General features: G+C 44.6%; 1 protein-coding gene across 12 annotated transcripts in view; it reads right to left on the bottom strand.

Moving 5' to 3' along the window:
• Window positions 1-26083, bottom strand: part of Hdac4 (histone deacetylase 4) — a 265090-nt gene that overhangs the window by 170540 nt on the left and 68467 nt on the right. Inside the window, exon 2 of one of the 12 annotated variants that reach the window (XM_057753808.1) lies at window positions 17984-18009. The exons of the other annotated variants lie outside the window; for them this stretch is intronic. The gene's annotated coding sequence lies outside the window, so the exon portion shown is untranslated. The remainder of the gene's footprint in view (window positions 1-17983; window positions 18010-26083) is intronic. 12 annotated transcript variants of the gene reach the window in all.

Here is a 26083-nt window from a genome sequence, read left to right as displayed (position 1 = left end):
TTGGTCTTTGGTGGCATTTTTATGAGCCAACAAAGGAGTACTGTGCCAGCTGAGCAGACCAAGCAGGTGTCACCCAGCCTGATACCCCCAAGAGCCAGGTAGATAATATCAGCCTGAGAGGGGCCTTTCCAAGACTCCCACCAGCACTTAGCAACAGGCATAGAAAACTTACCATTTCTTCACAGCAAGTCTAAGCACTCTGCATCTGCAGGATCCCAAAGAAAGTCCCTCCTCATTTGGGTCCAATCTGCATATAACCATTCACCCCACCTGGGCACCTAGGAATTTGGGGCTTCTGGCCTAGGACATGGGAAAGAAGACCACTGAGGAGGTCAGAAACCCCAGAGGCAGCAAGGCTTACATAGATGACCTATGAAACCTCCAGAAGAGGTAACTACCAAACAGAACTTTCTACATGGCCACCCCAAGAATTCAAGTGATTTGAAACAAGTTGTAAGGAAAAAAATTTTTTAAGACAGAAAGGTACACTTTGTAACACCCACCAAAGAGAACATGTCTGCGAAGTCAGGCTTCTTTACTGCCCATCAGCTCATAGTTGTCCTCCATATACAATGCTGTGCATTTGGGTGACAGCACATAGCTGGACATCAGAGGAGAGAAGCAGACAGCGTATTGGCCCACCAACCAGTATAAGAACCTGGGTGAACCCAGAGCTGCAGTGGGCTAACAGCCCCCTCTGGATCCCAGAGCATTCAAGTTTAAACCTAACAACCACTCTATGTTTGCAAAAACACAGCTGGGCTCTACTCTTTATTCCAGAAAATTTTGGGCTCCTGCAGCTAGAACCTGACCAGGAGACTCTCAGTGGATTGTGTGTAAAAACAGGGAACACCCTTTACCTGACATCATGTGCAAACCCACACCCAATACACTTTAAAGTAAGAAGAAGAATAGGTCTTGCTCCTTGTGTTTAAGCAAAAAGGCTGGGATGCCAAATGGTCTCTCAACATCTGTCTTAATACCAGAAATCTCTCTCCTGGAATGAACTAGGAGCAAGACAGTCAAGCAAAGGGGCAAGATGTGACTGAACCAGCAGTAGGGGAAGATGTGACTTAAAAGGAAGTCAGAACACCCAGGCTGCCCACTGTGATTAATGTAAGCAGAGGACCAGGCCCAAGCCCAGTGGCACAGAGACTCTGATCACCCCCCCCTTACTGCTAATGCAGAGGATGTCTAAGAAGGTGAGTGAGTACAGCATAATCCTATGCGTAACTACCCACTATCCTGGGAAGAAACAGGGCATGTTGTGACCTATGCAAAGGGTACAGGTCATACGCCCCTCCTTGGTGTCCATGAGTTCTGGAGGACCCCCCACAGACGATTCAGATGAGGCCCAAAGCTGTATGTAGCACTCTGAAGCCCTCTCCCAAACCTGAAATGGTGCCCATAGTTCATGGATGATGTGCACCCTGAGTTCTGGTCCTTTTAGCTGATGTGATGGAGTATTCCAGGCCTTTTACAGTTCTAGAAACACTGTTCCAGGAAGCTAGCAAGGTGGGTCATCAAAGAACATGGGCCATGCTCACCTAAGACACAGATGCTGGTTCTTTGTCACCCTGGAAGGCAATACCCATGGAAGATGGGTATCTGGAGAGCAGCAGTAAAGCTTGTAAACACTACTGCAAGGCCAGACAGAGTAAAGGCAGCAAGGAATGTTCCTTAAAGCACTTTCTGTCCCAAACCTCCTTCATGTGGAACTCCACACAGAAGCAGATGAATACAAGCTGTTTCTGGGAAGTCGGCTCACACTGCATCCAATGTTCTTGGTAAAATGACTAATTCGTGCCCACTGCCTCCTCCAATAGGCAAAGCAGGGCAGAGTCTCCACAGGAAGTTAGGCAGCTGTTCACCCTCTACCAGGCCGAAACACCTAAGCCTCATGAGGGAGGCACTGGACATTCCTGCCACAATGATCAATTCTACCCTACATGAGGAAAACATCAGATGTCATCAGAATGTTACACAGAATATCAATGTCCCACTTGGCCATCATCTACCCCATGCATAAGCATGCAGACCAATTTCAAACCAAACACGCCATCTCTAGATTTGCTCATCCACAGCTGAACACATACATGGCAGGCTTTATACTAGTATCTGGAGGATCAGACAAAGCCCTGCTCCTACAAGGTGTGGCTGAACTAAAGAGTTGTCCCCAGGAAGATGGCAAACTTTTAGCAAGGAGAGGCTTACTGACTACTTCTGGTAAAACATGTGCTGGAACTCTTGAAGCAGAACGAAGGGGGTTTCAGGTCGGAGGGTGAGGAAGGGCCAAAGACCCATGCCTTCCAATATAGACACCAAATGTAGCTGGTAACCCCAACTTTCCGTTTGACGCTGACTGGGTAGTCACCATGTAGTGGCATGGAAGGGAGAGGGCTTAGAGAGCAGGGAAGTAGGACACTGCCTTCTGCCCACTCTTGTTGTACAAGGACCACTTCAGGGCGCAGGAGAGACTGAGTGGTCAGGGCTGAGGTTCTCTACCAATCACCGTGCCATCTGCTGCAAATGAGGGTACTTAAGGTCATATGAAGCAGAACCTCAGTGCCCAATGGCTTCCTTCTGAAAACTTTAGCATTACCAACGAGGCTACTGGGTCAGGAGGGAACCTGGAATAGACTTTGTAAGGCTGATAGCTGACAAGAAACCAGGATGTAGTATAGTCAAGACTCTGGCTCTTTGAGATCCATTTCTCCAGGGAGCAGTTTAACCAGAATAGTTGGTGTGAGGAGGCAGAGGAAAAGAACCAGGAAACAGAGGCGAAGCCAGCTGCTCCCATCAGTATCAGTACTGACTACTGGCTGCTTCTGAGATGCCTTAGACAAGTATCTAAGTTCTGCCTTCCTCTGCTGACTCCCACCCTGCAGTAGTCAGAGGAACCACAGGAGTAGCTGCCATTATGTCAGGTGATATCCATTAAAGTTGACCAAGTGGGTACCTCTGTACATCCCACAATAAGTGAGACCAAGCTTGTGTCTGCATGAAGCACCAGCCACATAGAATCACAGCAAAAGCAACCTTGGTGGGAACTGGGACAAGGATCGGTGCTAAACAAGAACCTTCCAAGTGCATCAGAACCTCTCCTAGTCCTAATAGCTGAAAGACAACATGGTCGCACTGCCTATACAGCAAGAACAGAACCCACTCTGAATAGCTAGAGAAGAACATGACAACACTTAACACAAGGATCAGGCTATGGGAAGGAAGAAGCCTCAGGCAGAGAGAGGGTCTACCCAGGGCTGGGGCATGACTGCATGCAGAGGCAGAGCTAGAAGTAGAGGCACAGAGGTTTCTGCCAGCAAGTACTAGTGCTGCTAGACCTGGGACCTCAGTAGGAGATGGGGAGATATTTGGATGGGCAGGAGAGACTCGAAAAGTCAGCTAATACAATGCTGGGAACCTCCTCCCCTGGGAGTGTGGAGGCAAATCTATCTCACACACACTTAGCCAGTGGAAACTGAGATTCTGCATTAAATACGGTTTCTGTCACATTGATCACCTCACCAGCGTAAAAAAATCCTCTATAAGCCAGAAGCAAATAAGAAAAAGATAAAAATAAAAAGACAGCTGAAAGCAATGAGCTCCACTAATGTCCTCTTCCAGACAGGCAGAGGGCTGGGGCTCAAGGCTCAGCCTCAATGGGCTATGCATTCTCAGCAGAGTACTGACAACAAGTTCACAAGAGCATGTTGAATTCCTGTCTGAAGAAGTGTACTTGACGTAAAGCCACACTCTAGCTGCACAGTGCAATCAAGAGCCCAAGAGCTGTACTTACAAAGGAGCTTGCAAAGGTGAGACTGAAGGCATGCAGTCAAGCTAACTGTGAGGCTCAAAGCATTAGAATCAGATGGATAGTCCTCAAACCTTGAAGAAACAACTTCATTAAAATTTCACACATACTCCTCTGCATGTATATTTTCATTAAGTCAAATGTTTGTTAAAATATTTTAAAAGTTTAAGCAATGAAAAGGGATGCCAGAGCTGTCCACATTAATCACTGTAAGAACTAAATAAGTTTTCAAAACTAAAAAGTACAACTGATGAATTGAAGGGAAAAAAATCAGATGTTTTAAGCCACAGATAACACACTATCAACAAGAAAATTAAGTGAATTGAAAAACAATTGTTAAATAAAAGGGATTAACAAAAAATTCAAAAAGCAAGGGAGAATCAACAAGTGAAGAATCTTGAAAAACAACAGGGTAAAGAATGAAGGCAATCAGAATTGGCAAAAAGACAAATTCAGAGGGGGAAAAAAGGTAAGAAAAGGTATGCTAGAAGAATGCAGAAGAAAAGAAGAGGTATGGTAGACAGACTCTGAGGAAAACAAAAGGTTTGCTAAACAAACAGAGATACTCACACCTAAGTAACTAACAAACTGAACCCCAAGGAGCAAAGAAGTCACGTATATCCAGTCAGAAAAGGTTGCCTACTCCTCCCCCCACCCACCCAACAGGAGAGCAGGCCCTGCACCTCGCCAGGGCAGCACAATAGACCCAAACCTGTGAGCACAGGTGTAGGTGAGCCAGCCCAGAAACTGTGAGCTGTCCCCATTACCCATCTGTCTGGTGGCAGCATAGCCGAGGCAGAGCTGCCCTCCTCCACCCTTGCCCAGCAATACCTGTGACAGGTGGGAGAGCTGACTCTATGACTAGAAGAGCAGGAGAGCTCCCTCTGATCCCCTCTAGCTGCAACACTCGGGAGAGCAGGCCCTGCACCTCACCAGGGCAGCACAGCAAAGCCAACCCTGTTAGTACAGGTGTGGGTGAGCCAGTCCTGAAGTTGTGAGCATAGGAGAGCTCTCCCTATGCTTATGGGAGAAGTCTTGTGGGTAGCATGGGTTGAGGGAATGATGGCCTCCTGCCGAACCATAAATGACTGAGGCAGGTGGGAAGCTGGCCCTGTGATCCTAAGAGTAGGAGAACTATCCCTGATTTCCGCCAACTGCAACATTCCCTACACCTTGCCAGGGAAGCACGATAACGCCAACCCTGTGAGCACAGGTGTGGGTGAGCCAGCCAGTCCTGAAATTGAGAGCATGGGAGAGTTGACCCCATTACCCCTCTGTCTTGTGGTGGCACGGGCAGAGGAGAGTTGTCCTCTTCCCCCACATGTCTGGGACAGGAGTGAGAGCTGGTCCTGTGGTCATACAGCAGGAGCGCTATCTCTGACCCCCACCAGCTGCAACACTTGGGAGAGCAGGCCCTGCACCTCGCCAACTCTTTTAGTGCAGATGTAGGTGAGCCAGCCCCAAAGCTGTGAGCATGGGAGAGTTGTCCCCATTTCACATCTATCTAGTGGACCAATTCTACAGCTGCCCAGGCCCAGACCCAAGGATATGACTTAGCCCGTCCCACCATTCACGCCATCTATGATCTGCGGGAACATGTGAATAAATCTGGCCTGCAGACCCAAAGCTTCAGATCTCCACAGCACAGGGCAACAACAGAATATCCAGAAGGAGCCCTACTGAGGGCCCAAGATCAATAGGGTAGTAGAAACCAGATACCACAACAGACCCAAAGACTCTCTGCAATAAACATTTGCAAAGGGACAAAGGAGTTCATGGCGTGAGTCACTGTGTCACACTACAGCTTCCATGACAAGATTTTTTTCTTTTGCAAGACAGGGTTTCTGTGTGTAGCCTTGGCTGTCCTGGAACGCACTCTGTAGACCCTACTGGCCTCGAACTCACAGAGATCTGCCTGTCTCTGCCTCCCAAGTGTTGGGATTAAAGGTGTGCACCATCACCACCGAGCTCTATGAGAAGATTTTTAAGTTTTTCCCCTTTTCTCCCCCCCCCCGCCCGCTTTTTCTCTTAAATTTTGTTTTAGTTGGGGGAGGGGTGGGGGCAGAGAGTGGATGTGAAGGGACAAGAAAATAAATGAGATCAAGATACATGATGTTAAAAGATACAAAGAAGAAAGAGAAAAAGCAGGAGGGAGGGAAGGAGGAAGGAAGGAAAGCCTAGGGAAGGAGGGACCCCGTGTTGACTTTAGGAGCTTGGAAGGCCAAGTGCAAGGAGCTTGAAAGACCAGAGAAGAGAATGAATCTGTGTATGACAGGAGAGGAGAATCATCTTAAAACTTTGTAATGCAACTGTTCAAAAGGGAAATCAAACATTACATGTGTATAAAACAAAAACAAGACCCACAACTGTGTGGCTAACATCTCCTGAAGTTCCTACAAGCTCTTACCCCAGAAAGAAGGAAAGTATTCAAGACAGAAGTTTAAGAGACAGCAAGTAAGCTAGGAAACAGGTGATCAAGCACTATCTAGAATCTGAGACCTAGGGACCCCTCAAGGCACAGACTATAGGAGTTCCACTTTGCAAATCAAGGTAGATGCATCAGCTTCAGCTGAGGCCATCCTTGCCTGGAAGCTTCCTAAGGCTTTCCTGGTATCTTTTCCAGGATCCTATACACCTCATTTGGCCATCATAACTCCTCTGTTTGATCATCAGGCTCCTAGTTTCTGAGGACCTTAACAATTTTGAGGAGTTCCATTTGGTATAATGTAGAATGTAGCAGATGCAGGATATGTCTGATGTTCCATGATGAGCAAGACTGTACACTTTAGAGTAAACCCACAGAGGGAGTGTTCAATCTAACAATCACAATCACATCAACATGACTGCTCAGAAAACTCAAAACGAAAATGAAATGTCACACATAACCCTTGCTGCACACACTTCACACAGCACCCCAGAGGCAAGGATAACTTGCAAAAGCAAGGCCAAAAAAAAAAAAAAAAATCATAGAAGGATCACAGTCAAAAGCAGATGGGACAGCGGTGGTAGCACCCGCCTTTAATCCCAGCACTCGGGAGGCAAAGGCAGGAGGATCTATGTGAGTTCAAGGCCAGCCTGGTCTACAAGAGCTAGTTCCAGGATAGGCTACAAAGCTACAGAGAAACCGTGTCTCGAAAAACAAAAAAAAAAAAACAAAAAAAAAAGAAAGAAAGAAAGAAAGAAAGAAAGAAAGAAAGAAAAGGAAAGGAAAGGAAAAAAAAAAGAACCCATGGATGGCAGGACAGCAATGACACATTTGATTCCAGCACTCAGAAGCAGGTAGATCTCTGAGTTTGAGGATAGCCTGGTCTACAGAGTACAGAGTGAGTTCTAGGACAGCTAGGGCTATGCAGAGAAACCCTGCTTTCAAAAAAAAAGAAAAAAGAAAAAGAAAAAAGAAGAGAGAGAGAATCAATGGAGTCTAAGGTTGATCTTTAAATAAAATTCCATAAAAAGATTGCTTCAAAAGGAGAAATAAGTGATACTAAAAATAAAATAATACATATTATAGATCCAGAGACTTTTAAACATCCAGATACATAATGCATAACTAATGACAATAACATTGCAATAAAATGAACAGTCTTTTTAAAAAAAAATGACCCTATAAGAATCAGTCAATTGGACATGGTTACATATTTCTATAATCCAGCACATTTAAGGCCACCCTCACCTTTCCCCCCAGACTCAGAGAGAGAGGGAGAGGGAGAGAGGGAGAGGGAGAGGGAGAGAGAGAGGGAGGGAGAGGGAGAGGGAGGGAGAGGGAGAGGGAGAGAGGGAGAGAGGGAGAGAGAGAATCATAAAATCATACTACTGGTAACCACTAAAGATATTGAGAGACTAAAAACAACCACTGAGAACATAGGACCACAAAAGGCTTAGAGTCTCAAAACATTTGATAAATAATTGTAATATTAAACTCTTTTGGAACATATTTTAAAAGCTGACATCCAAAATAGAGATAATAGGCCGCTACAATTCAGCAACAAAATGATGATCCCAAAGAAGTCCAGCAGAGAGGTGGGGTCTTCATAAACTGAGTCTGTAGCAAGAAGCTACCTGTCAGTCAGCATAGGTGCAATAAAGATACTGAGCAAATGAAATATGATCACATGAACTTAACCTGTGTGGAGCATGATACATTCCTGTTTGTGTTTTTCAGGCAAGGTTCCATGTAGCCAAGATGGCCTCAAATGTGCTATGTACTGATGCTGGCCTTGAACTCCTGATCCCACTACCTCCACCTGCTGTGTGCTGGGATTATAGATGAGTTCCACTGCTCCCAAGCTGGAACTAGATACAGTCCTGGGAAGCACAGACCTTCCTGACCAGAGGAAATCTAGTATTTGCTCCTGTAGAACTCACTGGAACTCCTGGCCACTCCACAAGACTGGGAAATCTAAAACTAGAAAGGGAGAAGAAAAATTGCCCCATCTACAGCTAATGACCTTTGTCTAAGAAACACTGAAGCCATAGGAAGCTGCTAGAATACTATGAGTTTAGAATAGTGAGGTGATTATATGTAAGATATTATGTACACACACACATATACCCATTTATTAAAAGTGAATTTATAATTACTAATCTTAAAAAGTTTAATTATAAAAGACAATACACAGGCTGGGAATGGTTTGGCTAGTAAAGAGCCTGCTGTGTAGGCATGAGGACCTGAGTTTAGATCCCTAGAACCAGTGGTGCACACATGTAATCTAGCACTGGCAAAGGGCAAGAAAACAGCAGGCTCCGTGAAGCTCAGTGGTCAGTCACCCTAGCCAATTGGTGAGCTCCAGGTTCAGTGAGGGACTCTGTCTCAAAAAAAAAAAAAAAAAAAATCATAAAGGAATTAAAGAAGACACTAATCATCAACCTTTGACCTCCAAACTCACGTAAGCACATCTGCACACATGTGCACACATCCACAAAAACACACACCACATTCATGCACCAAAGTAATTAAAAAAAAATTTAACAGAAGAATAAGCTACAATGTAAAAAAAAAATAATTCACTGTAAGATCTTTATAGACAAACATAAAAATCAACTGAAAGACATTACAGAAGAATATGGTCCTGGGTCCAATCAGCAGCACCAGGAGCAAGGTAAATACAAAAGACCTGACCGTGGACCAGTGAGATGGCTCAGGAGGGAAAAGGATTTGCCTCTAAGCCTGGCAAACAGAGCTCAATTTCCAAAATCCATATGGCGACATGAAAGAAGGGTTTCCTCTTATGGACACGTGTATCCTGTGGCACGCTTACACACTTACACACATAATCAAACAAACAAACCCATCAATCAAAGAGATACAAGAGACCTATCAACAACTACACAAGTGAATATACTATAAAAATGTCAGTTCTCCACCAAATGTGTCCATATACTCAATGTGATCACAACAGTTTTCATTTGGACTTTGAAAGGAAGGAACTTGTTCTCAGAAATGACACCACCATGGAGGAGTTGGAGACCCGGATAGGGAAGAGACAGCAGAAAGTCCCTATTGCCAAAGGGCCTATGTACCTGACAGTGCCACCTGGGACCCAAACAGGTCCTTGCACACAGTGTACAACCAAAGCTGGACACAGACAGCATGACCCTGACAGTGCAGCCACCGCAGGAAAGGGCAAAGCTCCTAAATCAAAGTTACATAGGGAGAGAGATGGAGCCAGTCATTCCTACTCCAAACTCACTCCAATGAAGACAGAACTTCCAATACCGCTGGAGAACATAGGGCTGGCAATCTCTAAGGCCTAGACAGAGACTTCGTTACTATTTTTTTCTTAGTAAAATATAAAAAATAAACCACCAAAAGAAAAATATTGGTTTTGATTCAGTCAAGGTGCAATTTAAGAAATATTTTTGTGCCGAATCTTTTTTGTATTAAATAATACCTTTAAAAGGTGCTTGACATTAACGTGAAAAAAATCCACTCAGGTCTTTTCATTAAAACCTAAAAATGTACTAGTACTTTTTACTAAATTTGTAATTTCTTTTCCAGATATAAGCTATCATTTCCTGTATTTTTACTCTTACATGATCCCAACTCAGTTAAATTCTTGCCTTGGGAAATGAAGCTTTCCCATAAGGCTGACCATGGGCATAGCCAGTACCAATGACACAGGGACCAAGGCAAACTACTTTTATCGATGAAGGACAATTCTTTCTGTGTGTACCAAAAAGAAGGGGAAAGCTCTGAGACCCTTCATTATCACCAACAGAGTTTTGGACAAACAAGGGATTCTAAGCCAAATCAGTTTTTTTTTTTTTGTTTTTTAAGCAAGTAGGCAGAACAATCTCAGGGTAGGGGTAGGTCTATACATACAGTGACACACTGGGTATCCACATGTGCGCCTGGATGGCACATTATAGGAAGGAGTTTGCCTTCCTATGTTGCACAGGGATGTTCAGAATTGAGGTTTTCACTTAAAAAGCTTTATACAATCATTATTGACAGGATAATAATCCAGACAGCAAGAAACTGAAAGGAAAGAGCTACTTGGAAGTGAGGGTCCTCCTCTACCTCTTTGTGTGTGCCCCACAGGATAACCACATGTCCCTGGATAATTCTCAAATAGAAGCCTACACTCCTAACAAAGGAAACAAACACTAGCTTCCCTAGGTCTTGTTCAATGGAGTGCAAGGATTGTCACAAGGGCCTTGGAGTTTTGTGAGAAAGCCAAGAATCAAGGCAAAGAACAGACTTGCAAGTCATCCTAGCCTGCCATGGCTGGCCCAGGCTGGCCAGGCCAAGTGTAAGCTTCCAAGGCCAGCTGCAGGGCCAAGGATTGCCTTTCTGGCCAACAAGACAAGTCACAACAGCTGTGACACCAACAGGCATACTGAAAATAGAAGGGTGTTTGTTTGCATCGCCTGTGAAAAAAACCTGGGTGGGGGTGGAGCCCTGAGAAGACAAGAACAGTCAGGAGTGAGAATTTGAGAAGGTTAAATAAAGCCTTATGCAGTAGTATATGCCTGGAATCCCAGCTACTAGATGGAGGGTTCAAAGTTCAAGGTCAGCCTGCACAAAAGTGTTCAATCTGAATAAAAAAAAAAAAAAGGAAGAAAGAAAAGAAAAAAAAGATAAGACAAGACAAGACAAGACAAGACAAGAAAAGAAAAGAAAAGATGGTTAGCTCATCACCTAGAGAGAGACTATGGAACTCAGGTGGCTCTGGGAAGAGGCACATACTCCCCACCCGGAACTTGGACTGTGCAGGTGCCAGTGTGCAGCACCCCATGGGAGAGCTCACAGCCAGCCTTCTGCTGGGGCTGAGAGTACAAAAACAGCTTTAGAATAGAGCATACAATTAACACAGGAACAATCATCTTCCTAATTTAGGTTAATCTTACTCCGTAGGCCTTGTTGGCTGTGGGAGTGCTACAGCTATGTGTGTGGGTGCTTTCATCTGGTTACTCTATGTCCCCACAGTTTGAAGATACCAAGAAGGATCTTAAATGTCCACTAGCACCTTCTAGAGAAAGGGTGAGACTCAAGAGCTCACAGGCCCTGTCCTCCCCGGAGAGTGAGTCTTTGTTCTGAAGAGCCCTTTGTCTGCAGCCTGGCAGCGGGGCAAGGTAGGACACTACTGTTGGGGCAAAAGCCTGCATGCTCTCTGAAGGACAGGGAGCACAGAGCAGGCCTGGACCCACAGGTGGATGGGCCTGGGTGCAGTATTAAGAGCTCCAGCAGTGCAAGTGACACTGTGCACTGCCTTTCTAAGAGCACCAAGTGCTGCTCCTTCACCTAAGCCACGGGCAGTGAGGTCCAGGTTCACCCAGTTCTCTGGCTCAGTGTTCTGGGGTGAGAACACAAACCCCTGGCCAGCATTTGTTATTTGCTGGATGTGTGACGCAAAGGCTTTTGAGAGCTTCTGAGAGAGAGAGAATAGCAATCCCATAAACACAGATGTCCCTGAGGCAAGAGGCAAGAGCTGAGAGAATCTAATGGGCAGGGGGCAGTGACACAGCTGCACTGAAAAAGCCTTGCATCAGGATGGGCAGCCTGGAAACAGAAACCTACCAAAACCTTTATTTAAAACATCTATCTTTTTACTCCAGAAAAGCAAATCAAAGCCTATCTGGGGATTCAAGTGAAAGTAATAGGTGAGGTCGGGTAGTAAGTCTAAGAGGCACCCCAATGTCCACAGGTATGGCCATTGAACCAGAAAGAGAAAATCTTATTTCCCTTTCAGAGGAGGGGGGCAGAATGGAAGATGGCCAACATGACCATCTTTCAAAGATTCTTAAATCTCTGTTAGAGAGAGAGGGGAGGAGGTAGAGGGAGGGAAAGGAAGAACTACAAGGGACCAAAAACCACGTGGAAAAAGGTAACTAGCCTACAACACTCACAGACAAGCTCTTCAACAGGAATATAGAGGTCTGTAACTTCAAATTATAAACAATAAACAGTAAATCCCATTAGACATAGTTTTACTTTTAAGAACATACAACCAAACGTCCCTATAGAAATATGCTGGGATGGCCACTAGCCTGGAGGTTGAAGGCACCCCAGAGCCTTCTACTCCACCTCCAATTGAAATCTATGAGATTTGAACTTCCTGAAATAACAGAGGTCAACTGACTTCTGGACTTTGGAGCTCCAAGTACACTGATAAGGTAATTTTTTGTTGTTGTTGTTGTTTTTTTTTCTCTTTTTAGAATGCTAGAGAGATTCCCTTGCCCAAAGTGTGGCTAAGACCAGATTCTTTCCCAACATTAATAAAGAATTTTAAGCATCTTGCAAAAATAAAAATAAAAACCCTTTCAGAAAGAAAGTATCCAGTCCAAAGGTAGATAAGCCTACCAGAGCAGGGTGAGGTCCAAGGAGAGAAGATACAACGAGAGACTCCAGATACTCACAAAGGCCAGATCCTGTCTACCCTGAGGGACTGAGGGGCAGGGAGAACTCAGAGGCCTTCTAGTATACCTTACAGTTGTTTCCCTGGCACTTCTATTTTTCTTCTTTTGTGCCCACTCATACCCCACACTGAGATACTGGTCCGTGCTCCATGGACACAGCATAGGCACCGTAGAAACTCTAAGTGGTTGGCTTGAAAATCTTAGAGGCAGCAACCCTGACCTCCTCCTTCCTTCCTGGTGAAGCCTCTTTTTGGCTAAAGACCATGGCAACAGACATTTGCTAAGCACCTGCTGGGAGTAAACATTGAGGGAAGACTTCAAAGGCAATATGAAAAAAAATGCAACAAATCAATTGCAGAAATTGTCTATAGAGGGAGCCAAGTCACCCTCATCACCAACCTGTCCCTTAATCACCGGCAGTAGCTACTAACTCTCAAATAAAATAATACACACAGAATGGATCAGGTCACACTGATGTTCAAATAGAAGTTCACTTCACACTATTACCCAACAGGGCATGGAGGACCAACTTCACCAAAGGGACCTCCTCCTTCAAGAGAAAGTGACACCTCAAACCAGAGAACCTGGAAGAGGAGTGACTCTTCTCATCATTATAGGAATAGGGATGGTGGGAGCTCTTGGAAGAACGCTGGAGGATGCATAAGCAATCCTATCTATCTTGTGGGCAGAACTGTCTGGAACAGAGGACAGGGTGATATTAATCTGGAAACTACTCAGCTGCCAGGGCAGAAAGGTGGTAGCCATGGGGACCGAAGGAAAAAAAAGAGCAGACAAGAATGAATTCTGAGGGTAAAGAAAAGCAAGCAGCCTGTGAAAGGCATGTTTCTTGGGATGTCCTTTCCTGGAAAGGGAGAATGTGGTGTGGAACAGTGAGGAACTCCAGAGTTCACCTGGTTAGGCCAGAAGAGAACAAAGCTGGAGGCAGCAGCGAGCTGCTGGCAGGGGAGACAGTTTCAACCTCACACCTCTGAAGCACACAGCTCAGCCTGGGCTTTCATTCCCTCACCTGTGAAACATCTATGCTGACCTCCCTTGGGATCATATGAAGTCATGTTAGTTAAGGCTGGGGAGCAACTGAATGGGCCAAAACACCATAGGTTAGGCCAGTTATTACCCCCAAGGAATCTGTCAGAGGTTAGAGAAAACTTACAGGTCTAACTTGGCTGCTGAAGGACATCCAAAATGGATGGAATATGGACTGGTGCTGGGGGATAATGCTCTTGTACACTCATATTGGTTAATAAAATGCTGACTGGCCAGTAGCCAGTCAGAAAGTATAAGTGGGACGACCAGACTAAGAGAATTCTGGGAATCAGACCGATGAGGAGGAAGATGAGAATGCCTTACTGAGAAAAGGTACCAAGTCACATGGTTAAACATAGATAAGAATTATGGCTTAAATTGTAAGAATGGGTTAATAATAAGCCTAAGCTAACAGGCCAAAGAGATTATAATTAATATAAGCCTCTATATGTTTCTTTGGAACTGAACAGCTGCGGGACTGGGCAGGACAGAAACTTCTGTCTATAGACTGGTCATCAGTTAGCTGGTACAAGTAAGAGATAATCTGCCAGTCCAACAGGGCTGGCCATGCCCGGGCTGGAGAGAAAGCTAAGCCAGGGCCTTAGTGAAGAGAACAGAGGTGTTTCTTTCCCCATTTCTATGACTATTTGGACTTTTTTACCCTAGTCCTAGGGATGGAACCCAAGACTTTGAGGCTAATGGGCAAGGGTTCCACCACTAAGAGGCATCTCCTGCCATTTGGGGGGGGGGGGGAGGTAGGGTAAATGTGAGAGGAGACAAGACCATGCTATATAGCCAAACTTTACCTACTAGTATACAGTTATGTACCACATCTACCTTTCTTCAGAGGTTTTGATCCATTGTAAAATGAGCAGGTTTACTTTATAAACAGGGACATTGTTCATGGCCATGAGCTCTGAAGCGGCTCACCATTACTTCATGGTTACCCATGCCCCTGCCTCTCCAAGGAGTTCCATCCTGCTTGTGTAGAGTCTGAGCTTCACTTGGCTTGTGAAATAAAATGCCTCCACCAAGACCAATGACCACAGAATCACTATAGGATCCACTGTACCAACAGGCCAGGGAAGTCCTCCAGGCCACCATCTTCTCAAACTGCCCATTTCCCTAGGGCCCTCGTTACTCTCAAGACTTCTGGTCCCATCCACCAGCATTCACCAGCAGGAGATTCTGACAAGTTACTATAGATCCCACCCCTAGTCCCCCAAGGTAGGAGCTGACAGCTGTAACCAGCAAGCAATAAAGTCAACCATGATGGACTTGTAAACAACAGAAAAGCTTGAGAGATAGGAGAATTGCATCATCCCATTTTATAAATGAGGAATACTGAGCCTCAGATATCCAACGTCTCCTATCAAGAGACAGGCTGAATCCAATACAGAGTCGATGCAAACAGACACCAGCAGCAGGGCATTAATAAAAAAGGGCATTTCCCCAACACCACAACATGTGCAAGCATGTACATGTGCACAACACATTCACTTCAATATCAAGCTAGTGTGTGCTGGTGACAGCCATGGAATGCAGTGCCTTCAGCTGCTTTGCCTGTCTTCATGAACTGCAGTCTCACTTTTCTTAGATGTAGACAACTAGCTTCATGCCAATGCTTGATTTTAAAGGTCACCCCTTAACATTTCCTGTTTCAGGGCCACTATAGATCAGGGTCACAATGCTGGCTGGCATTTAAAAGAATCTGCACTGTTTTGTTTTCTGTTTTATAAGGACTACACATTCATCTTATCATTTCTGCTCTTTTTCCTTGAAGATAAGTATGAAGTAATGCACTGAAGCCCAAAGGCGCTTATGGGTAGGGATAGACAGGGTGCTGGTTGTTACTCCATCCTAGGTTCAGGGGCTGAGTGTCTGTGTAGCTGATGGTGGCCTAAGACATGGCTTTAGTCTCAGCCCAGGAAACCTGGGTGGCAACTTAGCTTGGGCAGCACTGAGTTGGTGACCACACTTTCCAGGCCTGTCTGAGGCACACAATCCTAGAACTGTTGTCTCTAATTTTCTTGACATTCATTATTTCACTATTTCTGCCAAACACATGAACAGAGATGGAAATGGCTTCTAAAAGATGTTCCCTGGCTACATGAAAAAATAACACAATTCCCATTTCTGTTAATTTTTACATAAAAACAAAAAGGAATTAAGCTTTATGTAAATAAGGGCTGGCCTATATCCTTTTGGGGGACCAGTTGGGGTCACATGGAGGGTCACAAGACAAATGCAGTAATCACCCTCTGGCCCCACTGGGTTGCTCTATTAAGCTCTGATGGAATCAGAAGCCAAAAGAAGACAATGGGGGGGGGGCACTCAAGCCCCAACACCTCCCATGAGCACCAGGCACAGGATTGGGCATGTCTGCTTAAGATGCCACCTCAATTGCTAAGTGGAATAGGAGCCCTCAAAGTAGATTTCACTTTGAAAGGAGCCCACTTGAGAACATAACCTACTTCTTTGTATCATCACTGTATCCAGACCCCAAGGTCACTGAGACAGAGGAAGCTCACCATAAGTTCTGAGACCAGTAAAATCTTGCTGGACTGAGATGTCCTTAAGCAGGAATACTGGCCTTCTTGGGCAAACACAAGGGGACGGCACCACCACATGACAACTGGGACTCCTTAGCTCAGCCCACTGCTAACAAGGTAGTGTAAGTGTCAGCCACACTAGTAGCACCCCATAAATCACCCACCAACCCATCAATAGTTACTAGCTTAAAAAGGCTCCCAATAGCCTCCAGGAACCCACACCATCAACCTCCCTTTGCATAGGCCTACCAGGCACAGGGCAGAGACCCACAAAGGACCACAGACACAAAAAGGAAATCTTAAAAAAAAAAAAAAAAAAAAAAAAACACTGTAGAAAACAAGTACCTAGAAAGTAAAAGCAAAGCTTCTAGGCACAAAGGCCAGTGGCATTTCTCAAATTGATCAAAGCAAGTCTATGTTATAAATCCTCAAAGTTCTATCCTATTACACTGCGGCTGTGGCCACACTCCACCACCACCTCAGGAACACAAGGCCATGCCGTGGGAGATGGACATTAACTTTAAGGCAGCCCTCTACCTGCAGTCAGTCACTGCTGTGTACTTTTGCTTGTTGCTATCACGGTGGGAAAATGTATTTCACATAACAGATATGCAAGGACTGTGGCAGAAATAGTACCGCCCCTCCAAGCAAGCCTATTTACGAAAGGTTCAGGAACAAGACAGGAGCATTCGGGTGTCCCCAGAACAGACAGATCCACACTGAATCTAAGCTTTATATTGGCTGTGCCAGACTCTTGACAACCTGCAGCTTATCAGAAGTTGTCAGATCCCTGGGCATCACAGAAGCTCAAACACCTTCAGAGCCCAACCCAGCTTCATACGGAAGCCCTTGTGTAGGAAGGCCAGGGAACAAGCTGTACTTATCCTGTGACCCTAGCTGTCACAAGTACCACACTTGACAAAAAGCTAGGTGTACTGTGGGGGATTCCTTACAGAGTCCTTGCAACTTCTCAAAGGCCATTACCCTCCATCCAGAACATTAACTACAGATTAAAAAAAAAAAAAAAAAAGCATGTATCTGGGACCTAGAGTGTAGGCTAGGATGGCACTGACAATGATATAATGGTTGACTACAAACATCACTCAGACTCAGCTGAGCTTTTTAGTGTTTAATGCTTTCCTTTAAGATGGACACCTAGAAGCAGCTCTTCCCTACCGTGCCTTTTGTTTCAGATACGCAAACCACGGAATGGGATGACACCTGCTACCATTAGGTTTTTTTCTAGATCAGCAAAGACTGTTTACACTAAAGTGAAGGGCTTCCCTATACCACAGGACATTCATTTATTAGACTTTTCCTTACTTAAAAAAAAAAAGCAGCAGAAAGACAAATGACAGGCAAAGGCACCTCAGTACAGAGAAACTTTACGGTGCTTTTAACAGACAGAACAAAGTCAGTCGTGTTCACCTCACACTCAACAGAATACTCAAATGATCAGTACCACACACTCAGCATGCAAATGTCACAAGGAGGAACCAGGTACTGCCAGTGCACAGGTGACGCACAGTAATTTACATTAATGTTTAATATGTAAGTGACCAACATCTACTTAGGGCCAAGCAAGCCTCAATAGTATCCACACAAACAAACAAGCATGACTTGGTAGAAAAGACCAGTGTGGCACTTGGTTGGGTCCCATCTTGTGCCAACCCTGCTGACTTCCAGACGCCACATCAAGCCTGGCAAAGCTACTCACCCTCAGGTCCAGTTTCCTACCCTGACCTGCAATGAGAAAAGAGACAATGCACCAGACTAGTTCAAGCAGCAATACGACACAGGTTGACAGCCTCGAGAGACACAACTGGGGATCCAGCAGATGAGGGCAGATCAAAGACTAGGGGCAGAGTGAGAAACAGGAGACAAGTGGCCGGTGTCTATTGTGCAGCCTCTCCTTAAGCCTATCCTACTTGCTCTTTTGTGTCTAAATGAACTTTTAGAACAGTAGGCACATGCTGTGCTTGCTGCTGTCACTCGTACAGCCCTAAGAAGGGTCCCAGAACCAGTGATGACCCCAACTGACCCAGTGTCACTGTTCTCACCCCATCTGGGAATTTCAAAAGGATGAAGGTCCTTACACTCAAATAAGCACATGAAGAACCTGCCAACTCTAGCCTGGCTGCCCCACAGCAGTTCTGTGGGCAGCCACTAGCCACAGGCGGCTAAATGAACTGAACTCAGTTCAACAGCCACTTTAGCCTCCCTGGGAAAGCTCAGCAGCCCCAAGTCTACAAGCTTCCTAAAGGATAGTATAGTGCAATCACATCATATTCTAGACAGTCTCAGGCTGAAGGACCAAAAGGCCTCTGCTTTTATAATTATCTTTGTATCCCAGGGCCTGTTCTTCCTTCAGCTAAGCAAGAAAAGTATTCCCAACTGTCCTTGACTCTGTTCCCCAACAGGGTGAGGCTGTTGTGACCAGGAGCGGAACAGCCACCACAGAAACAGTGTACCTTCATCTCCCATTTCCCCAAAAGCACAAGAACAATGGACCCAATTTCCCCAGCAGCCCTTCACACATTCTCCAGCTGGCTCTTCTCTTCCTTTCCCTTCTCTCTATAAGACCTATTGCAAATCTATAGGAAGCAGCCAATAGCACTTTTCTTTCCAAATGTTTATGTGTGTATGCTTATGCATGTGCACAGGCTTGTATAACTATGCTCCACAGAACACATGTAGAGAAGAAGACAACTTTTGAAGGTGGTTCTCTCCTTTTACTATGTGGGCCCAACAGACTAAACTCAGATATGTAAGGCTTGGTGGCAGGTACCTTTACTCCTGAGAGCCATCTCACTAGCCTAGAAGTACATTTTCTTCACCATGTCCACTTATGCCCATGCTGCTCCAAGAAGGAGGAGCCCTACATGGATAACCCCTCCTTGGGTGGAAAGTTCAGTGTCCTCTTTGACCCACCCTATCTGAAAAGATACAGCCTTATACCTAGTCCTCAAGGCCTGTTTTCCAGGTTGTTGACGGGAACTAAGGCCTTTCTAAAGTGCCTTGTGAGACAGGTAGCAGTCACTCTATGGAGGTCATCCTCCCTGTTCCATGTACCTGCTGCAGGCCCCTCTGGGAAAAGGGCATCTCCCCTCAGCCCATGCCTTAAAATGCCAAGTGTTTCCCACGGCAACCACCACAATCAAGAGGATGATAATATTCTTACCGCAGGGACCATTCCTCCTTCAAGTGGGGGCTGGAGTCAGGGTACAACAACTAAACCAAACCATGGACAAGAACACAGACCAAGTTAAGCCAGGCAGACTTTCACAAAGCTGCCCTACTTCTGATACTACTTACTTTGTTTTTATCTAAGCTGGCTCTGAACTCACGGTGATCCTCTTGCTTCAAACTCCCAAGTACTGACTTGTTTCTTCAGGAAGCAAATCAAGAAAGCATCTTCAACTGCCACCATGCTCCTGGGTGTGGTTCCTGGACATCCATCAGAAGCCCTAAAAGACTACTGACATCAAAGAGGGCATGTCTAAGTCCAAGGTCACTAACCTTGCCTAGACCTCCAAGTCTTTCACTGAGGAGTCAAAAGTGATGCTCTAGCCAATAATAACTACCACTAATGTCAAATCAGTCAGAAACATTCCCAACTCCAGCCTCCCTTGCAACCTGAGGCTGGAAACAAGAACTCCATTCTGCATGGACAAAAGTTTGCTCAAAGACAGTGTGTGATAGACATACAGAGTCAAAACCTAGATCAGTGTCTGCCGCCAGAAACAGCCAAAGTTTCCAGGGATACTGGAACAAGTTCACTTTAGAGTTAAGAGCAAAGCAAAATTAGCAACAAACTCATCTGACTTCTCAACTCAAAGGAGTGAATTGATCTTCATAGGCCGACCCTAAGTTATGCCAAGCCAGAAATGAGCAGCAGGGAGAACTGGAAACTTCCAGCCTTCCTCACCCCCATGGCTTAGGCAGAAGCAGATATGGACAGGAGCAGCGTCCCCTACAAAGGAGGAGAATTCACAAGGTAGTGTTCCCAGTGCTCCAAACTTCTCAGCAACTTTCTCCCTCTTTCCAGTTACAAAGCAGAAGGACTCAAGTAACTTGGTGACACTGTGCAGAGATGGTCCTTGCTGCAAGCCCCCTGGTAAGGAGCACAGCATTATTCTCCATCTTCCCTCAGCCTGCTTTGTATAAGCATAGTAAGAGAGTGTCCCTTGGGAAAACTGGGAGTCAAGCAAGCATCTTGTCCACTTATCTTTCCCAAACCCTGCCCCAAAACTAGCTTCCAGGCCCCCATATCGAATCCATTTGAGCCTCTGCCTCTAAGGCCACACCAGTGGGTATTCTAGAATTGAACTGTGGCTGCATTTTCAGCCTCCCATCTACAGCAGTGGACTCCCAATTAGTTATTTAGTCCTGTATATAAAACAAGAATGGAAAAATTCACACAAGACAAGCCTTCAGCTGGGACATTGCCCCCAGTTTGTGTTTGCGTGCGTGCGTGTGTGTGACAGGAACAGGACCTGTTGCTGATACTTTCATTTCCTGCTTCAAGGATTACATTATATAAGTCCTGACTACACAGAGCACGTCACAAGTATGAAATGATACCAGGTGGTGGCATAGTGACACCTGCATTATTAATCTGAAGCAGCAGAGGAACACTGTGGGCCCTGCTTAATGCTGAGCACCCATGAGGGCAGCAGGTAGAATTCAGCCCCAAGACCATCCTGCAAACTCAGCAGGCAAAACACACTGTTTAGGCCTTGTTATTCTTCAAAAGACATGCTGTTTTCCAGGGACCTGGGACTAACAGAAAACTACACAGATGGCAGGGCCACTCTGCCAGAGTCCTGGGGTTAAAATCCTTCAATCAAGCTGTCACCCTGGTGCCATTAAAGGAGATACTGGAAGAAAATGGTGTACGTGATAGAGATTAGCAACCACACAACACAGACACTTGCTGTTCAAGAGAAATAGAACTCTATATGGTGATATTCTAAAGTTAATAACACCGTATACAAATGAACATGTAAAACTCTTTGGAAACCACAGATAGCTCAGTCAAAAACACATGTTGAGATCCCCAAAGTCCAACTACAAGCCTAAGTGTTGTGAAATAATCTTTTGCACACTGTTGTACACTGTCAGGATGTATCGCTCTGATTGGTTTAATAAAAAGCTGAACGGCCAACAGGCACAGAGGACAATGAAAAGAAAAAAGACAGAGCCATGAGGAGACACAAAAAAGCACGACGTGTAAAAGATGAGGGAACAAACCATGAGCTACATGGCAGCATGTAAATTAATAGGAATGGGTTAATTTAAGTTATAAGAGCTAGTCAGAAAAAAAGCCTAAGCTACCAACCAAGCTTCTATAATTAATAATAAGTCTCCATGTCATGATATGGGAGTGGCTGGTAAGACAGAGAAAGACTGGCTCCAAATGGTGTCCAATGCGGGGGCATGTATTTCCACATAAGACCAGAGAAAGCTTTTTTTTTTTAAAGAAAAAAAAAAAAGGATCCAAATACAGCTTGCTAGTTCCTTAGTCTACCATGCAGATCACAATACAGAAACACATTTACTGGCCACTGCCAGAAAACCATGAGCTAAGCTGAGCAGTGATTTAAGATTTTGCTCATGCAGACAGAAAGGTTACAGATATGTAATAAAGCAGGTTCAGATGGGGAAGGGGCACGCTCTAAACAGGTTACAGTGTCTTTGATAATGTGGGCAGGATTAAGAAAAAAAAGAAAGAGTATAGACAGTCATTTAAAAAAAAACATGGTTTAAAATAGTCTTTAAGGAAAAAGGTAAAGTAATTTAAAAAAAAAAAAAGAATAAGCCATGTAGTGATGGGAAATATACAGGGATTCTGGATCCTGTGTGGTATTAGATTGACTTTAAATTTTTTGATAGATGATGAGCAAACAATAGCTGCTGAGAGACACTGGATTATAATAAACCAACCCATATATTTTAAAAATGTCTTAACTTCAAAATGGAAGTCAAAAATTATGTTACATTGGAGAGGAGGTTATGCTTTTGTTTCCAAAGGAAACGAAAAATTGTGGATTCCTTTCAGGTTAATAGAGATCAAATTTGACGGGGGGGGGGGGGGAAGACCTCCTGAAAATCCTGGCTATAAACACAAACAAATAAACCTAGAGAAACTACAAGACAAGTGATGTATATTTTAGCTGCTCAAACAAAAACCAAGAAATCATCTTTGGCTGATTTGTGTATAATCCACACTTGTGTTAATGCAGATATGTATGTTACCTTCAAAAGTTTGTGTTTTCAGAGCAAGAGGACCAAACACCAATGAAAACGGGTGACCCAGGTGATCCAGACTCTCAGAGTGCCTCTGTTGCAGTTTTTTCAGAGCTTCAGGCTGCTGGTTGAGATGGTCCAGTCTCACAGACTATTCTAGTCAGGACTTCACCATTATCCCAATTTTCTCAGGGTCTCCCAAAGTGTCCACAGACAATAGGAAGCAGTCTAGAGAACATAATGCCCATATTTCCAAGAGGTAGGGTGTGTGGTTTATGGTCATTAAGTGGGCTATGGATGTCTGTCACTGTTTAGGGGGACTGGTTAAAAACTGTTATTGGTCATAGCCGGGGGGGGGGGGGGGGGAGGGAGGACACAGAACAAAGGAGATTAGATTTAGGGATCTTTCTGAAAGAAAAGGGAGATAAAAAGGGAGATAAAGTATAAAAACAATGAGATGAAAGGGTGGATTGTTGAGTCTACTTTTGAACAACACTAGTCTCAAATATTTTACATTGGTATGGATATTTGTATACTGACACAAATTTGTTAAAATATATTGTACATACCTTTTTACTCTTGTTTAAGGTACTGTACCCATACAGCTCATTTAGCAATATAATGTAAATTTCTAGTTCTTAAAAGTTATTATTACAAACTATTAGGATAAAAAATGTTAGTAGTTAGTTACCTATAACAATCAAACTTATAATCATATTAGGTATGGTTTAGATAGATATATTGTCTTCAAACACTTCAAAGACCTACAGAATGTCATTTAAAATGTTTTATTAACAAGACTTTCCATGACAATGAGACACATCTACTCTTGGCAGTACCAATTTACTTCAGAGAACATGATGGACATCAAAGAAACTCCATATGGAATTTGCTTTCAGTGTGGCAAAGCTAGCCATTTGGGCAAGAAGCTGTTCTTGTCTTGACTGCTGACAATAAGCTATACAAAATGGACAGGCAGGACACAAAGTAAAAAGATTGTTGAACTCTGCCAAGACAAGGCAGGGTAGTCCTTCAAAATTCCTATTTCAAAGAAAAGTCTGTCAGATATTCCAGGCCTGTACGGCAAAGATGAATGTCCCAGTATTACAGAAGACCACAACTGGGGACACAACCTTCCTGATGGGGCATAAAGTTCTTAAGACATGTGGCTAGGCCTCATTTGTTGAGATGTCATCATCTGGTCCTAGCGAGATGCCTGTTACATACGAATGATACTTCATCTCAGGCCAAGACAACCTGTTCCCAAATTCAGCCCAACAAACTCCATTCTTCTTGACTGTGACATAAACCAAAAGCTGGGAAACATACTGTTGACCAGGCCATGGGCCATCTGTTCCATGTCAGGACCCCATATAAGTAATGGGTCCTGACAAGTCCTCTGACTTCAAGCCCACTGGACTTACTGGCGATAGACAAAAACAACAAGAGTTATAACAAAGCTTACACTTGCTATCCCATCTTATTCCTAACCTCATTTCCCACCCACTTCTGCACCAAGTCACATTAATTAACTAATAAAACTTTCTAGAAGGAACTGAAGAGCTACAAGAGGAAATGTACTATATCTTGAGCCTATGGCAGCAAGGGAAGGAGGTATAGGCTGCTGACTACGGTAAGCAGCTCTGTCCTTTTTAATCCATTCATACTGCAACCCTAAGTATTCAGGGAACCCAGAAGAAGCCATAGCAGCCAGGATGGCCTTCTCAAGTCCCACTTATCCACTCTGACTCTACATGTTCTATCTTGCCAGTTAAAGAAGGATTCAGAAACCTTGACATATAGATAGTCCAAAGTCCCAACCAGCACAGAGGCCCAGTCAATATAGACTCCTTAAGCCTACACAATACTAAGATCTGCCTGTTACTCACAGTAGATATCCTGAAAGTGGGAACTATGCAACTGCTCCCTGGAGCCATAGGCTACTTTAGAAACAAGAACAGGGCGGAGACCAAAGACTGCAGAGTAGCTGGCATCCCATACTTACCTGCCCAGACCTCTAACAACTCACATGATCTTAACTGACTTTCTGAGAGTCAGGGAGCAGCTGACACCACTAGGAAGAAGGTTTTAGGAAAAGCCCTACTTGTTCAGATGACTCTCTGCCCACAACACTGACTGGTGTCAGCATAAGATAGACCAAGACCAAATTTTCAGCACAAAGACTATTTGCCCCAGAGGGATAAAGGGTAGAGAATAAGAGACCAAGACAGGAGATAGAGGACAAGGGAGAAGGGGAAACTACAAGGGGAGGGGGAGGAATATTTGCCCCTGAGGGAGAAAGGACTGCCTCTGGATAGAGAGGAGAGAGATGTGGCCCATGGGAAAATGGCCGTTTATAAATACCACATTAGGATAAGTTGGTTAATTTTAACTGGAAATGTTAATGAGGGTAGTCAAAGGAAGACTTCTGATTGCTGGACTTCAGTACTTTGAGAACTGGACCTTAGTAGTCAGCCTCAGGAGTAGGAAGTGGCCAAATAAGGGAATGGGCTTTGGTGGCTAGCTTTAGGAATGTAATCTAACAGTTTTTAGTAAGGCAGTGGGGAATGGAGGAGAATAAAGACCTGCCACAGCCATGCTTGTCGGGCTTTGGCCTATGTTTGCCATGCTCACCCTTTAGTCATCACACCACACTCAGTCTGCACAATGTTGGAGCATATCTTGTCCAGGTTCATATGAGCAAAACAGAACAATAATATTCAAGGGTTTTGCATTTTCTTTCCATAAGTGGTACTGGCTAGAAGCAGCCAGCGTGGATTTAAGAAAAGTTGCACCAGACTCTTTAGTGTACCCAGATATGCATCCACCCTATCAAGTGTTAGAGATCTGCCTCTTTTGTTCTGAGGCTCATCAGCAAACTGAACACAATACCTAGCAGACAATACGCCATGACCCATCCTTATCTACCCTGTATAGAATGAGCACACAGCAAAAAGCTGGGAAAAGCCTAAAACTGCCCACTCTTTGGATCTGCCTCGCTAGATGCCAAATGTGAGAATATAAGCAAACCATTTTTGTCTCTAAGCCTCACTTTCCTCATCTGTGAAAAGGGTTCATAAAGGTATCATCTGATAGATGTGTCTGCGGAGTACAGAGGAAACTGTATTAGCACATACAGAAAAGACTGGCATCCCTTGAAAGACAGCAGCAACCTTCAGAGTCAGCAGAGTCAGGGTTCCCCGTTCCACCTCCCTGAGCTGGCGATTGTGACACAGCACACCAGACTGACTAGGACAGTCTCTGAAGATAGAGTTTCCTAACAAGAATTCAACATGGTCTCAGGAAACAATGGGTGTTTAGTGGGTGAAAATACAGCCTTGCCCAGGGTCAGCCATCTTCCTGGCAAGGGAAGAGCTACTCTTCTGGCCCGGGTGAGTGAGCACTTTATATTTCAAAAGGACAAAGATGTGTGTCAAAGTCCAGTCCCAGTAGAGCAGGTCAGTGGAACCTGGACAGTACCATTTTCCCATTCAGTACAGGGGCCTGGTTACCAGACTGAGACCCCACAGTACTGAGCACTGTCTGCCAGCTCACTTACCCTTCACAG

This window comes from Chionomys nivalis, chromosome 2 (assembly GCF_950005125.1).
Source record: "Chionomys nivalis chromosome 2, mChiNiv1.1, whole genome shotgun sequence".
Taxonomy (NCBI): Eukaryota; Metazoa; Chordata; class Mammalia; order Rodentia; family Cricetidae; genus Chionomys; species Chionomys nivalis.
Note: the sequence above shows the minus strand (reverse complement) of the source record. Positions and strands in the feature narration are given on the sequence as shown.